This window comes from Stegodyphus dumicola, chromosome 2 (genome assembly GCF_044657685.1).
Source record: "Stegodyphus dumicola isolate Sdum_Otavi_A_Nest chromosome 2, ASM4465768v1".
In the NCBI taxonomy this organism is placed as follows: Eukaryota; Metazoa; Arthropoda; class Arachnida; order Araneae; family Eresidae; genus Stegodyphus; species Stegodyphus dumicola.
The window spans coordinates 26632140-26647314 of record NC_140769.1 but is presented as its reverse complement, the minus strand read 5'-3'; the positions used below and the strand labels follow the sequence as shown (position 1 = coordinate 26647314).

General features: G+C 31.9%; 1 protein-coding gene across 2 annotated transcripts in view; it reads left to right on the top strand.

The window, feature by feature from the left end:
• Positions 1-15175, top strand: part of LOC118183952 (uncharacterized) — a 116636-nt gene that overhangs the window by 15293 nt on the left and 86168 nt on the right. The window contains exon 1 of one of the 2 annotated variants that reach the window (XM_085810536.1): positions 11710-11949. The exons of the other annotated variant lie outside the window; for it this stretch is intronic. The gene's annotated coding sequence lies outside the window, so the exon portion shown is untranslated. Of the gene's footprint in view, positions 1-11709; positions 11950-15175 lie in introns of those variants that run through there. 2 annotated transcript variants of the gene reach the window in all.

The following is a 15175-nucleotide window of genomic DNA, read 5'->3' as shown; positions in this document are numbered from 1 at the left end:
TTTTTACTTATGTGTGCTGCTAAATAAATGTAAAATATTTGAATTTATTTTAAAATATCATTTAATAATGCCCAATGCTCCGTCAGCCTTTTTTTGAAACACACGTGGAAAAGTCAGGGAAGTTCCTTCTGTTTTTAGACCAAAGAGCATTAGCCGAAGACCTATTAATTTCGTTTTCGCATTTTGCGTCAAAAACTTCAAAAGTCTGAATTACTTTTCAAACTACTACCACCAAATATTTTAGCTCTATATTATATTTAAAGAAATTAGATAATGAAGAATCTGCATAAATGTATGTATGTTTCTCGCATTGTAATAAAACAACGGTACCTAGAGCCATCAACTTTTGAATAACATACGTCTTCATCCGAATATAGGCATCTGGAAGCCTGAATTTATTATTTAGAATTTGCTTTATTATCTATTTCATATTTTGTAAAGTATTTATGAGTTTTTGATTAAGAAATTCAAGGATTTCAAAGCGAGCGATAGCAACACTGTACGGAGAAAAAAAAAACATTTTTTCTTTGCGCGAGATTGTGAGTTGGAAATTCTAAAGATATGTTCTTTTTAAATTATTTTGCGATATTGCTGTTGAATTGAATTTTATGGTTTAATTGCGAAGAACTTGATATTTAGTAAATAAAGGTAACACACAAAATGTTAAAAAAACGCCCCTTTGGGCGTAATATAAAATGTGAAAGCTTTCAGATTAAAAAAAAAATTTTTTTTCATTCCAAATTTGTAAAATTTTGCGGTAAATTTTTGAAGGTTTTAGAAGTTTCCAGACTGCAGTTCCCTCCACCGCTTTCCTTTCGCGTAACCAGTAAAAAGATCATAGGTCGTAAGAATATATGGAAGTCTACGGTGATTAGGATGAAACAGTCATACATCCTTTTCTCTTTTTATACACACACATACATACATATGTATCACTATAATAGCACGCAACTTGTTATCCGCCGACTCATATGCATGAGACAACCAACTCCATTTTTAATCTTCTCTTACTGACACGCTTTCTGAGGGCTGGGCCAAGGACAATTGGCCCGGTATCCATGGTGTAAGGTTAGTTTGCTTCTTCATTTATGCTAATACCAAGAACTGAATATAACCCCTTGGGTTATTTAGTACTAGATTACGAAGGTATTCCCTGTAAACCTAAATTTTGCAATTAATTTTATTCATTGCAAGTATTTGGAGTAAAATGAGAGAGAATCTGCGCAATCGATATTAAACTCTCGATAATCTTAAAGTACCATATTTTGGCATTCTGAAAAACAACCTTTCTTTTCGAGGTAGATGACCCGAGGAAAATGCGTGCTGGATGATGAAAATTTATTTAGGCTCGAATCTAAAAAATATGAAGCTAACGCCGTAAACTGCAGTTTATCAGCGTCTCTGACTGCAAATTAGAGGGTTAGTATTTTTTTATAGATTAACTAAAAAGAATTTTATGAGTTACTGAAGTTTAAAAAGTTATAAAAAATGCCGTATATAACTCTAAAGTTGATCTTTGAATCCGAAAAATCGATCGTAATTAAGTAGTTTTTATAAATGCGATACTGTTTTTTACTTTTAGATAAAGGTATATTAGATTGTGTAGATAACTTATTTTTAATACAGCTACCAAAGAAATTTCGTTATACAATATGTTGGATTAAAAATGAATTTAAAAATAGATTTTATTTTATTAAACAAGGGAAATATAAACTTTATCTTACAAAATAAATTTTAGAAAATAATTTTATCTAAAAGCTAGATAGTAGTTCGTGTACTCAGTTAGTATATTGCTGCGTAGGCAATTCGGGGGCCGAGATTTGCATTCAGCTTATACGTTCGAAATCACGGGGTAAAATCAAGCCTCAAAGCACTTATATTAGTAAGTGAGCGCCACCCAAGGAAGACCACTGACCGGGCCCTTAGCCTCACAGTGTGTTATTTTTCTGGCAGAAACCATCTACTCTCTGCTTCACCCTGCTCCGGGAACGTAGCCGAATAGACGGCTAAGAGCCTCAAAGTCTACATGTAAGCTTGGATATTGTTGTTCGGGAAAAGAGTATTCTGTTAGGAACTACTTAAAATTAAGCAAAGAAGCAATCAAAAGACCGTTAAGAATCGCTGTTAGAATAGACAGAAACTTGTGTTAGATAAAGTAAAGAAACGAAAACTCTGCCTGAAAAATTAACTGCCGTGGATTTTCTGGACTTGCTAAATGTCTACTTGCGGATGCTAATCCTGACACAACTGTCATATATTTATGGGGCTTTTGTAAAGTCGTTGGTCCTGCATGGAGGCAAGATGTAACGTATTAAATTATTGCACATAGTAAACTTAAAAAAAAAAAGAAAAAAAAAAAGAGAGATTAAAAAAATTATTAAAAAAATCCTAGCGCCCAAACGTAATTTAACGCAGATTACTTTCATGTGCCATATTCTTATGTGAAAACATTCAAAAGATTGTGCACCTGTTATCACTAAGAGAACAAATTCCTGCATAATTTACTTCTTTGTGTAAACTTAAACTGGAATTGTTTTACAAATTAAACCAGGCATCTACATTTTCTTTCGTAGTACTTGCAGACAGGATAATACACACATAAGTACACAACTGAATATTAAAGTGAAAAACTAACATGATACTGAGTACAGAAATACAGAAAGTTGATCCCTAATACCTGCATACATAACACTTAATGCATACGTAATACATGAAAACTAAAACTGATGAACATAATACATAAAACTGACCATTAAGTAATGCTATGTAGTCTAAATCCTAGCCAAGTACGAACTGACCTTCGTAGTACATGCAGAGACATAATAAATACAGACTTGAGTACGTTAAAGGGAACATAAACAGAAAAGTACAGCACCATACTCAGTAAAACTGATATCTGATTTCAAACACTTGAATACATAATGCTGATACATAATTACAAAGAAAAGCTTACCTATATTAATTCTATAGTTACTTTTATCACTTTAGAACATGCACATAATTTATAAAATAATAAACATAATTAAGCTCTTAATTCTGATCATTAGGGAGAGATTCAAACATACAGTTGATCACATAAATACAGATATCTCTTCCCTAATATTTACATAAAAAGTTGAATATTTATTCAAATTAAAAAGGCAAAATGCCGTATCGATAATAATATCATTCACAACTAAAGTTGAGGTGATAACATAGGTTGACCTTGCTCTTCTTGACCCTACTTATCACAAACTTGTAATTTAAATACACAATTAGTAAGTGTAGGAAAAACTCATTGCTGTTGAAGATTTTACTGGCTCAATCTGGTCTTGCGAGTCCCAGACCTGTACATTAATTTCAAAAGTAAAATTTTTAAAGAGTGTAGGCGGGTTGTTGCTATAATCCTAATTATCTAAGTCAATCTTGGCCTGAGAGGACCGAGGTGTGTGCCCCACATACTTAACAGATTGATTTAGTGTGACTTGTTCATTTTATGATTCAGAGCACTTGATTATTTCTATTTGGGGACACTTATCGTCGTATCGTGTAGCTTTTTATTTGCTGTTTATTTTTGTACTCATATTTGCCGCCCATTGTGGCCAGTAAGCTTGACTTGGCTTTCTTATATGGTATTGTGCCGTGTTTGTGTAGTGGAAGACGTAGTGGTCTGTATCCCCCACCTCTTCACGTTGACATCTTTCTGTGTCACTCAGGTTGAATCTATGCAGATAGGTCAGGAATGGGCCATGACCTGTATAAAACTGTGTCTGACTACCACTATTGCAATTTAACTCTAGCGTTGTTTTGGGGAAGAACATATATGTTCTCCTTCCTGTATCCGCTGTGTCCCATCTGGCTTGCCATCTGACTATCAGTTGTTTTAGAGTGATCTTTTTGAGATTAGACCTAGGTAATTTATCTGGCAGTTCTGTTCTTGAGACCTCCTTTGCCGCTTCTTTTGTCACGGTGTCCGCTTCCTCATTGCCTTTATGCCCACGTGAGCCGGAACCCTCGTGAGGCATGGCCTTTCTGATGACGGAAGACTGAGCAGGATTTTTCTAAATTCTTGGACATACTGGCTTCTGCTTTTGTAACGTTTGATTGCGTCAAGGCTAGAGGCAGAATCACTGTAAATAGTAATTTGGATAAGTCTGTTCATCTTCACATAATTACTAGCTGCTTTCAGTGCTGCTAGCTCAGCTTGGAATACTGAGTTCCTACTGCTAAGTCTTCTTTTCCATTTATACACAACTGTATCACCTTTTAAAACGCAGAAGGCACTGCCAGTACCCGTCTCGGTTTTTGAGACATCTGTAAATACAGCTGTGTGATTTTCTTTTGGTGTCACATAGTGGCCTAGAATATACCTTTTTAGATGTGTTTCAGCCGGATGTCCTTGCGTCACTGGCTTGTGTTTTTGAAAGTCTTCAGCAAAGTGGTGTTCCCATAGAACTCTGTCCTCACCTAGCCTTAACACTCTCGCAATTAACGACTCCCTTTACGCTTGCAGGTCTAGCGGAGGAATTCCTGCCAGAACCTGCAGAGCTGTCGTTGAAATAGTTCTGTAGCCCTTGCAGATGAGCAAGAGCTGCAGCCTTTGCACGAACAGGAATAATCTACGCATGCTTACGTTGAATGTATTTCCCCAGATCGCTGCGCCGTAGAGAACAATTCTTTCTGTAATTGCCTGGTACCACCTCAACACGTTAAAGGCGGGAGTCGTAGTACTACGATTTATCTCGACTGTAGCTTAAAGGCGGAAGTCGTAGTACTACGATTTATCTCGACTGTAGATCAAAGACGGGAGTCGTAGTACTACGATTTATTTCGACTGTAGCTTAAAGGCGGGAGTCATAGTACTACGATTTATCTCGACTGTAGCTTAAAGACGGGAGTCGTAGTAATACGATTTATCTCGATTGTAGCTTGCGCATCTCGATTGTAGCTTGCGCATCTCGATTGTAGCTTGCGCATCTCGATTGTAGCTTACGTATTTATCTCGACTGTAGCTTGCGTATCTTGACCGTAGCTTGCACATTTATCTCGACTGTAGCTTGCGCATCTCGACTGTAGCTTGTGCATTTATCTCGACTGTAGCTAGCGCATGGATTGCACCACTTTACATTTGTATTTAGTATGTTTTGTGGTTTGAAGCTGTTCGGTTGTTCAAATTCTACTTACAGTAAATTTTGAAATCTTTCTATATGGTTTCACGTAAAAATAAAGATATATATGCAGACGATTTGATGGACATTAAAAGAGCCACAACCTGGTACATCGAACTCGGCACCCCGGAATCCACGATATAAAACTGATCCGCCTGGACGTCTTTCGCTAAACATCAAAAAGTACAAATTAATTCGGATAGAAAATAAAGACAAAAAGATATATGCCCAACGAAACTGCGTAGTTTGTGCGACACATAAAAAAAGAAAGTTGACTTGCTTCAAATGCGAGTTTTTCAATGCACCTCTTCACCGTGGCGACTGTTATCAACATTATCACACTTATAAAAAGTACTAGATTCTTCTCATAAGTATGTACTTTAAAACATTTTTTGTAATTAGTGTTATTTCTTTTTTAATATTTCTTGTAGTTTGAAGAGTTTAAATAAACTTTTTTAAGTCTAAATTTTTTTATGATTACACAAAATATTGCCCGCTCTAGGACGAAAAACGAGGCGAAGCGATCGCCGCGTTACCAAGCATACTTTCGTCGAGATCCCCCGCCTTTAATGTGTTAAGTGGTGGTGCTCCCCACTGCAGTCCTGTTGTGCGTAGCATTGTGTTTGTGAGTGCGATACATCTTTTCCTGAGTTATTTTAAGTAGAGAATCCAAGGAGATTATTGTTGAGTATAAATCCTAGGAATTTATACATCTTGTCAACAGAAGCCCGTACCTGACCTTTATTTTTCCAACCATTTGTAATACATATATATTTCCAGTATTCATGTATCGGCATTTTTTTCCTGCTTCTTCTCCTGTTATCAACCTCTCGGGAGGACTTTTGGCTCGCCGCATATTTAGAGTGCCCCCATGCCGCTCAGATGCTATACATTTACAAGCATTCATGCCTTCTCAGGGATCGAAACCCGGGCATTTCAGTACGACAGTCACAGTTACTAACCACTATCTCGGTTGAGCGGCTCAGCACTTTTAAATTGTAAAAAATCAATTTTGTAAAATTTACAAATTACAGTTTATTGCAAAATATAAGTCTAACGTTTTATATGTTAATCGGGTTCTTATAGGAAAATTTTGTACTTGTTGTAAAAATAAAGCGTAAAATGTATGATTCCCTTACGACAAAAATTGCCTAAATTGTTTATTTTACAAATCTGCTGTATTTGACGTCATTTTCAGATTCCATTTGGGAGTCAGTCAATAAATAAATTTGAGGAAATCGAGGTTAATTTTTTTTCTCTTTAAATGCCATTCTCTGAGTTATAATTTTGTTATATTCCACGTACCGAAAGAATTTTCATACAAGTATTTCACAAGTTTTTCTAGAAATGCGTTATTCATATTCTCATGAAGTTTTCATCATTTTAGACTCATGACCTGGGAATCATACAATAATTCATCAAGGTACAAGTTTTTTTTATTTCCAGTAAAGCAAGTAATATTACGAGTTGGCTAGGTTTAATACTTAATTCTGCTGGTATTTTCCAGAACAAGAATTATCAAACATTCTCTGAATAGGATCTGATTTTTCAAAAAATTATATTGCTCACTATTTTTCATAATAATCTGTATAGAAGTACTCGTCACTTAATCTCTTAATATCAGAAAAACGTCACTTAATCTCTTATTGTCCTTTTTCTAAACAATATATAATTGCGTTTAATCTTAAACATTTTCCTCTTCCGTTTGTGTATGGTCCCTAAATATCATCCACGATTTTAATATCATATTGCGTTGGTCAATTTTTGTCGTACGGTACGTTTTGTCGTACGTAAGGTTTTCGGTTTCACTTTTTATAACAAGTACAAAATTTTTCTAAATATAAGTATAGGGACCAGAAAAATGTGAAAAAATTTAGATTTAAAAATTACGAATTTTAAATTTACGAACTGATTTCCTTAAATTCAGAAATCCCAAAACATGAATATTTGCACCAATTGAAACGTTTTCGTAACTGGAAATGTAATCTACGACTGACGCTTGCAAAACTAAAGGAAGGACTTTAGTGAACACGGTGTATGCAGGGTAATTCTAAATTGTTTTTACAAATTAAGAGGGGTGATAGTACTCATCCAGATGAGCAATAATTACCATAGAACATAGGGTCACATTTCACTCTGAGAGCCAGAAAAGAGGAATATTAGAATTCCAATCTAAACTTACAACAACAGTATAGGGAAAGCGAACGAACGAGACCAAAAGTTGCACCATCAGTTTAGTGAAAAACTCACAAAGCGGATAAAACCGAAAACTTAGCGTTCGAGTATTAATTCGAGCTTAGATGGCAAACACTCAAATGCACATCTTTGGTTGGCAAGGTATCAACCTCGCAAACGATTGCAACAAGTTAATTATCTAATCAAGGGCTGAATATTATCAATTAACTCCAACTTCCGTGGTATGCAGAGATTAGCATGAAAGTTCATGCTGTGTTCCAGCTGTCAGACTTCGAATCCCATAGAAGGGCGCTTCAAGTAAAATGAGTACAGCACAGTAAAGTCCTGGAGGGTAGGATAGAAAATGGCGAAAGGGCCAAAATCTGCTATCTTGATACTTGATATCATAGTAGCAGTTTTTCCCCCTAATAGATAATTTCCCTCTAATAATTTAGATAATTAACTTGTTGCAATCATTTGCGAGGTTGATACCTTACCAACCAAAGATGTGCATTTGAGTGTTTGTCATCAACGTCTGAGCTCGAATTAACACTCGAAAGCCAAGTTTTCGGTTTTATCCGTTTTGTGCACTCTCTGTGAGTTTTTCACTAAACTGATTGTGCAACTTTTGGTGTCGTTCATTCGCTCTCGCCAACACTGTTTCAAGTTCAGGTTGAAATTCTAATATTTCTCTTTTCTGCCTATGAGTACTTTGTAAAAACAATTTACAATCACCCTTTATAGTAATATTAGCAAAACTTTGGAAACAGAATTCAAATAACTCAAAAGACGACAAAGTAATTATAATAATTAGCAAAACTCATCATTAGTTTCTGATAATTTTTAATGATAACGTTCAGTATACTTCAAAGGAAAAAAAAAAGACTTAGGACCTATTTCTATTGAACCAAATAGGAAATAGCATCTTCTGAATCTAGGTATACATCAGACTCTTTTTCATTAGAAATTAATCCACAAATTAAGTTGAAATTAAGTACTTATTGAGATATATTTAATATCTCATATTACCATAAGTTACTATTATTTAATATCTCATATATTATACATACGAGATATTTAATTCCAAACTTTGAAGTTTTTGGTGTCATTTTCAGATTGCCTTGAAAAGTAAATTTCATCTTTAATACATGAGGAATCGATTAATTAAGTTGGAATAATTCGAAGAAATAAGTTTGAATGAAGTGCAGCAAAAAATGCGTATAATTTAATAGGCCTTACAAGAAAGTCAGTGTCCCTATCAGATTTTGTAAATCATGAACAGATTAAAATTGAGTTTGTATCCTCTTAAAATTGATAATTTGTTTCTGTTTTTAGAGTTTGGACTAAGATTTTAAACTTTAAGCATCACAAAGAACTACTTATTCCTAGAGAGTATGGAATTATAATGTAAATATTAGAAATTAATTTTGGAGCAAATAAATATAAAATTTTAGCTAATTTACTTAAAGTAGGATGTAACTTAAATTTTCAAATAATTTCTGTTTTTTAAAAGCCATGTTATAATGATCACAAAATGTGAGACAAATTGAATTTTCCCGCCAAAAATAATTAAAATATTTAAACATAATTAAATGAATAATTTTTTTAAGGAAGAAAAGTTTTTTCATAATTTAAATTCACGCATATTTCAAGCATAAAAATAACTACATACTAATAACATTATTAAAGTTAAATAAAACACGAAATGTATGGAATAAATTGCTAAAATGTTTCCTAAAATATGAATTCGTCTTTCCTTTATTTCATCTTGCATGACTGTGAGGACGTTTCTTCGAATCTGAAAGCACTAGGAATTGAAAAAGAAAGTCCGATACAGAGAATTCGAAGAGAAAGGGCGGGTACGAATGATTCAAGACTAAGTCGTATTTGATTCTGTTGTTTGGCCCAGTTCTCTGTCTTGTGCCGCTAAGCTGGGGCTGTTACCTTGGTGACCACTCAATAAACTTCCCGCCCTCAGATTAGTCGCGAGAGATATGGACTTATTGCGCAAGTGCAAGCCAGGAAGCTGACTCAGCTGCGATCTACGAAAAATAAACCTTTAATGCAAATACGAATTTAATACGTCGCTGGAAAAAAAATGTAAATTGCATCTTTAATACATGTTTCTTTTATTTATTTATCTCATTAGAAGGTTGACCTAGAGAATTTCTACTTTTCTAGAAATGTTTAATAATGAGATAGAATTTTGCAGCTAACAATCAGTTTCTTGGAAATTTTTCAATTTACTGGAATTTTTTAAGCGATCGTTTTGCCACCTAAAGCTATTTTCGGCAGCGAAATGAGAAGTAATATTATATGCAATTTTAATGGATATATGTGATTACAAAATAACATTTTTTAAAATTATTTTGTAGGATGAAATAAGAAATCTATAATTTTTATGTGACTTAAATCCAAATTTATAGTTTTTCAAATAACGGAATTTTAAAACTTATTCTTTAAATTAGAGCATAAAATAATATTTTCATGCCGTATGATGTAATAAAAAGACATTTTTTATGAAAATGGTTCCCCTCAAATATTTAAGGCACAATACTATATATAGCAAAAAATATCAAAAAATTAGAAAAATTCCAAGTTCTGTCAAAACCACTTGAATTTTGTTATAATTATAAAACTAACTTCATCCAAGTGAGACTATTTTTATTGATCATTGTTAATAATTTCAATTTAGTTTAGTTTTCCAATTAGTAGCTTAGAACATTAATTTTTAAACACTTTACTTAAATGAAATAGTTACTTATATAAAACATTTTACTTATATAAAATAATTATAAATAGTCTCTTAGCGATATATTTTTATTCAATAATAAAAAAATACTCGAAACAAAGAATTGCTTATGATAAATTATAGTTGTCCTAAATTATCCTGAAATTTATAATAATATAATAGTCTATCTATAAAATCAGAATTCCGATGCTTTTGTACTATACACTAATTCAAATAAAGGAATAAAGATGGGGAAATAATTTTACTTGAATGATTTGATAGATAGAAATTTGTTAGATTAATTCAACCGAGGTCAAGTTAAAACAAAATAAGAATTTTTCAAAAAATATTTTCATATAGAAAATGATGAAATTGAAGAAATGCCGAAAAAATGCAAGAATTAAACTATGTAATTTCTGTCATCGTTCGAAAACATAAACCTAAAATACAAATAAATAAATAAATAAAGGTAAAAATCTGAAATTAAAGATTTTATTACATATTAGACAATACGTATTTAAGATTCAGGTCCGCAGATAGCTAGGTGCAACAGGTACACAGTAACAGAAGTGTCCTTAAGTGACAAAAAAGTATTATGAAATGTAATACTTCCATGAATAATTGAAAGATCTTAATCAATTTAAACTAACTAAGAATTGTTTAAGATAAAAAATCTTATTGAATTTTTATAATTTTAGTTAATATAATATTGCTAAAGATATTACTCGTGATGATGTAAGCTGCGAATTCTGCTGAAATAAAAACTAAAAGAGTATAATTAAAATAAGACACAGACATTAGTTTATTAAAGTATATAAATAATTTTGTATAATTATCTTATATGTAAAAGTAAAGCTATGCTACACTGCATTTGTTTTATTGTAATCTCCATCATGTACGCCACAAATAAACCTTAAAAAGCTCAAAAATAAAACACTGAAAGAAAGTATATAAAATTAGTTATAATTGTGGTGAAACTTTAAATAGAAATTCTTCCAATGTACAACTTTAGGCAGGAAACCAAAGAAAACTAAATTAGGTTCTACAGAAAGCTTTTTATCGTTTTTAAGGTATAATACATATATTAAAAAAAATCTGCGCAACCCTTTTGCACATTCTGTGTTTTTATATTATTGTCTAGAAATACTATGCCACATTGCATTTGCTTTATTATAATCTCCATAATCTCCATCATATACGCCACAAATAAACCTCAAGAAGCTCAGAAATAAAACATTGAACGAGAGTATATAAAGTAAGTTATGACTGGGGTAAATCTTTAAAAAGAAATTCTTCTAACGTACATCTTTAGGCAAGAAGACCAAAGCAAACTAAATTAAATTCTAAAGAAAGTGTTTTATCTTTTTTAAGGTATAACACATGTATTTTTACATATTTTACATGTGTACACATTTAAAAAAAAAGGAAAAAATCTGCGCAACCATTTTACACATTCTACGTTTTTATATTATTGTCTAGGAAAACGTGACATCTAACTCATCGCGGTTCATAACGATTCTCCCATTTCGAAACTAGAAATTACCTGATTCAGCTTCGAAATCCGCGCATGCTCATTACTGACGTCCCATATCCATTCTTTTCCCCGCTAAAAGAACGTAAAACAACTACATAACACAATGCCACTCAACAATTCTTTCTCTGAGGAGGATTTTAAAACTCGAATGCAGAAAATTATTTCAAAAAAGAATGCTTACAAGTGCTTCCTTGGGTTAAAAGTGTTTCACATTAGACGAAAATTTCGTTGTTTAGATAATATTAAGTGATAATACTCGGAGAAAAATAATTAGGAATTATAAAGAAAATCAATCATTTTACCTGTCTGTGATCAGTCTAAATGTTTACGTCATGTTTTATTTTTATAGCTTTACGATGTAGGTGAGTGTATTTAAATGTCTTAACAAGTAAATAATCCACATTTTTTTTCTAAATTAAATGAATATTTTACGGTCTATTATGCTTGAATATTTGATGCACAGCACAAAGCATGTGGACGAGTGATAATTGCATGTTATCATGAAAATCATTATTACTAAAAACTAAATTATCATATTTATTCGCATATTTCTCCCCCTTCGCTTATGTTCTCCCCCTAAGTTTTGTAACATATGGTTTAGAAACTTCTGGTTTATAGCAACAATACAAATAGAAAAGTCTAAGCATTTTGTGTAAGTAAAAAGAATATTATTGAAATTGCCGAGTCCTTCGAAACATATAATAGTGGTGTATCTTTATACATGCTTTTTAATATGATGTTTTATCTCTTTGGAAACAGAATATACCGCACAATTGCCCCCTTCCGATTTCCAAGCTGGCAAATTGGTAGGAAAGAAAGAGGGAGAAATATGTGAATAAAAATACGGTGTCTTGGATTTTAATTGCTTAAAAAATGAATTGTTTGCTAGTAATTTTTTAAACAAAATTCTCGAAATGTATATCTTTAAACGTTACTTTTAAATCGAAATACTTTCCCTTTGGTACAACGCTGTTCTTACTATTATAGATATAGAGAGAAATAAAAAGATAGTTATACATGATATTTAGAAGTATGCTATAAATATACTATAATATACACTAAGAATTATGCTAATATATCCTATACTTCCCTCTGTTAAGTGCCATCTTTAAATAATTTATCCGTGTAATTGAAAAGTTAATATGTTGCTTGATAAAATTTAATTCAGAGTCATTATAATTGTAATACTTTAAGTTTAGAATTTAGAGCCTTTTAATGAACAGTAATAAAATACAAATCTATGAAATGAGGTTAATTTTTCCGGTAATATTGGTAATATTGTAATATTGTTAAACTTGTTTTCCTGCCTACATTCAAAGCAATATTGTCATACCTGTTTTCCTGCCGAGGAAAAGTTAACTTTCAGTTAAATAAAGGAGAATTTTATTACAGCATGAATATTAGAATATCTAAAACATTTCTGTGCAAAATCGATCTCAAAATTATTAATTAAAAAACTGGAAAAAGTTAAATGACAATTGTTTACAATTTTTGTCGAATTTTTAGTGGCATATTTTTCTGTAACGTGTATCAATATAAGCAAAAAAATATTAAATTTTCACTAAGAAATGAAATAAGAAACAAGAAATGTTACCTACATAAATTGTTTTGATGCAGTGTATCATTTGATTAAAAAAAGAAAATTTCATAATTAAATGACTTTTTGAAGCACGCAAAATTAAAAAAAAAAAAAAAAAAAAAGAAAGCATGAAAATGCATTAAAAGAATTAGTAATATTACATAATTTAAATTACCATCCACAGAAGCTTAAATAAATGATAAATATTTTATAAGTAATAAATTTTCGTAACAACTAAAATACACATGATACTAGTCACAGCATGAGAGTTGTCGAGTTCTGGAACATCAACGATGCGTTTTATCCGAAATGCAAAACAGAAAAATGGCAGATACTTATACAAATAATTTCGTATATTTCAATATGTTTTGCCTTTTCCTCAAACTCTTGTTTTGATAATTCCCTGAAATTTTATAACTCTGCATCTGAAAAAATTTCTGAAGTAATACATAAATAAACAAACAAACAAACAAAAATAGTATAAATACTGTTTGCATGCAAATGCATTATTTGATAATACCTACTAATTTATCTGCCGCTTCCCTCTCTAATGTAATGACATTCAAACTGGATACAACCGGCCCAGTGAAAATTTCCATCACTTACATATTTTCTCCCTAGTTTAATTCAATATAATTTCCTTTCTTTGTTTCTCTTTTGAGACAAAAAAGAAATTAATTTTCACTCTCTTTTATCGACTGTATTTTCTCAACATCTTTCCCATTTACATATTCTCCGTTTTCATATTTACATTTTCACATTTACATATTACATATTACAATATCCACCGTGTCATATTTCCGTAACCATTTGTTCCACCATATTCTTAAAATTAGGAAAAAAATTTAATTGACGTAAAGATTGATATTTTTGTATTTTTAAATTTAAAGAAAAATTCATTTTTATATATTCCGCTTGACCGTGTACTTTTATTTAGTAAACACAGAAACTTGTGTACACTTTGTAAAATATAAAACATAGAAAGGTTGACTTTTGCACGACAAAATATTGGTCGACATATTTGGGTTTAAAATCGGGGATCATATTTAGTTTGGTTTATTAGATTATGGCAAAGCACTCGAGGGCTATCTGCCTTAAGGGAGGGATGTCTTCGTGGAGGACTTCTTAAGGGAAATTGGCTCGTATACACGTTACACATGGGGAAAACCACGAAAACACCCATACAGCCAGACCGTTCGCGGGATTCGAACCTCGGACTGAACTACCAGTGTTCAGCGACGTTACCTCTGGGCCGCTGGTGGGCCCGGGATCATATTTAGAGGGAGTATATAAATTGAACAGCGAAATGTTTGCGATCGAAAATAATTAAAAATCTTTTAGCGCACATATACGATCTGAAAATAAAAAATCAACTCAGAAAAATATTTTTTATGTTAAGAAATTTAGTGATGAGCATTTCTACACAGATAATTATGAAAAGCATTGATCAATATAATTTTTTCAAAATGAAGATCTTATTCACATAATTTTAATGATTCCAAGTTCTAGAAAACACTTGCAGACTTGTATTTACAGCCCACTAGCTCATATTATTTTGCATTACTGAAAATAAATAATATTTGTAATTTAATGGATTTTTTTGTACGATTGCCCCATTATTATTATAAAGTAATAAAATTTCATGAAATATTAATAACGCAGTTTTTTATTTTGAAAACTTATAAGTTACAGTCGCTGTGTGCACAAGTTTGAGACGATTTTGTTTCGCTATATATAAAAAAAAATCTTCTGCTTGGAAATTTTTTAACTGCAACTATACTTTTGAAAGTATAATTTATCGTCTGCTACTTGACAGTTTTATTTCGCGTAAAATGTCGCTTTTAAAGATACAGTGGACTGAAGACTATGTCTGTTTTCTTTCCCAAAAAAATTACTCGTATCTAGTTATTAAAAAACGTTGAGAAAGCCATGGTTTTTCGATATCTAAAATTAAGATAGGTAATGTAATCAACAACAAAGAAAAAGAAGTCAAAATTTAGCTTCAAGTG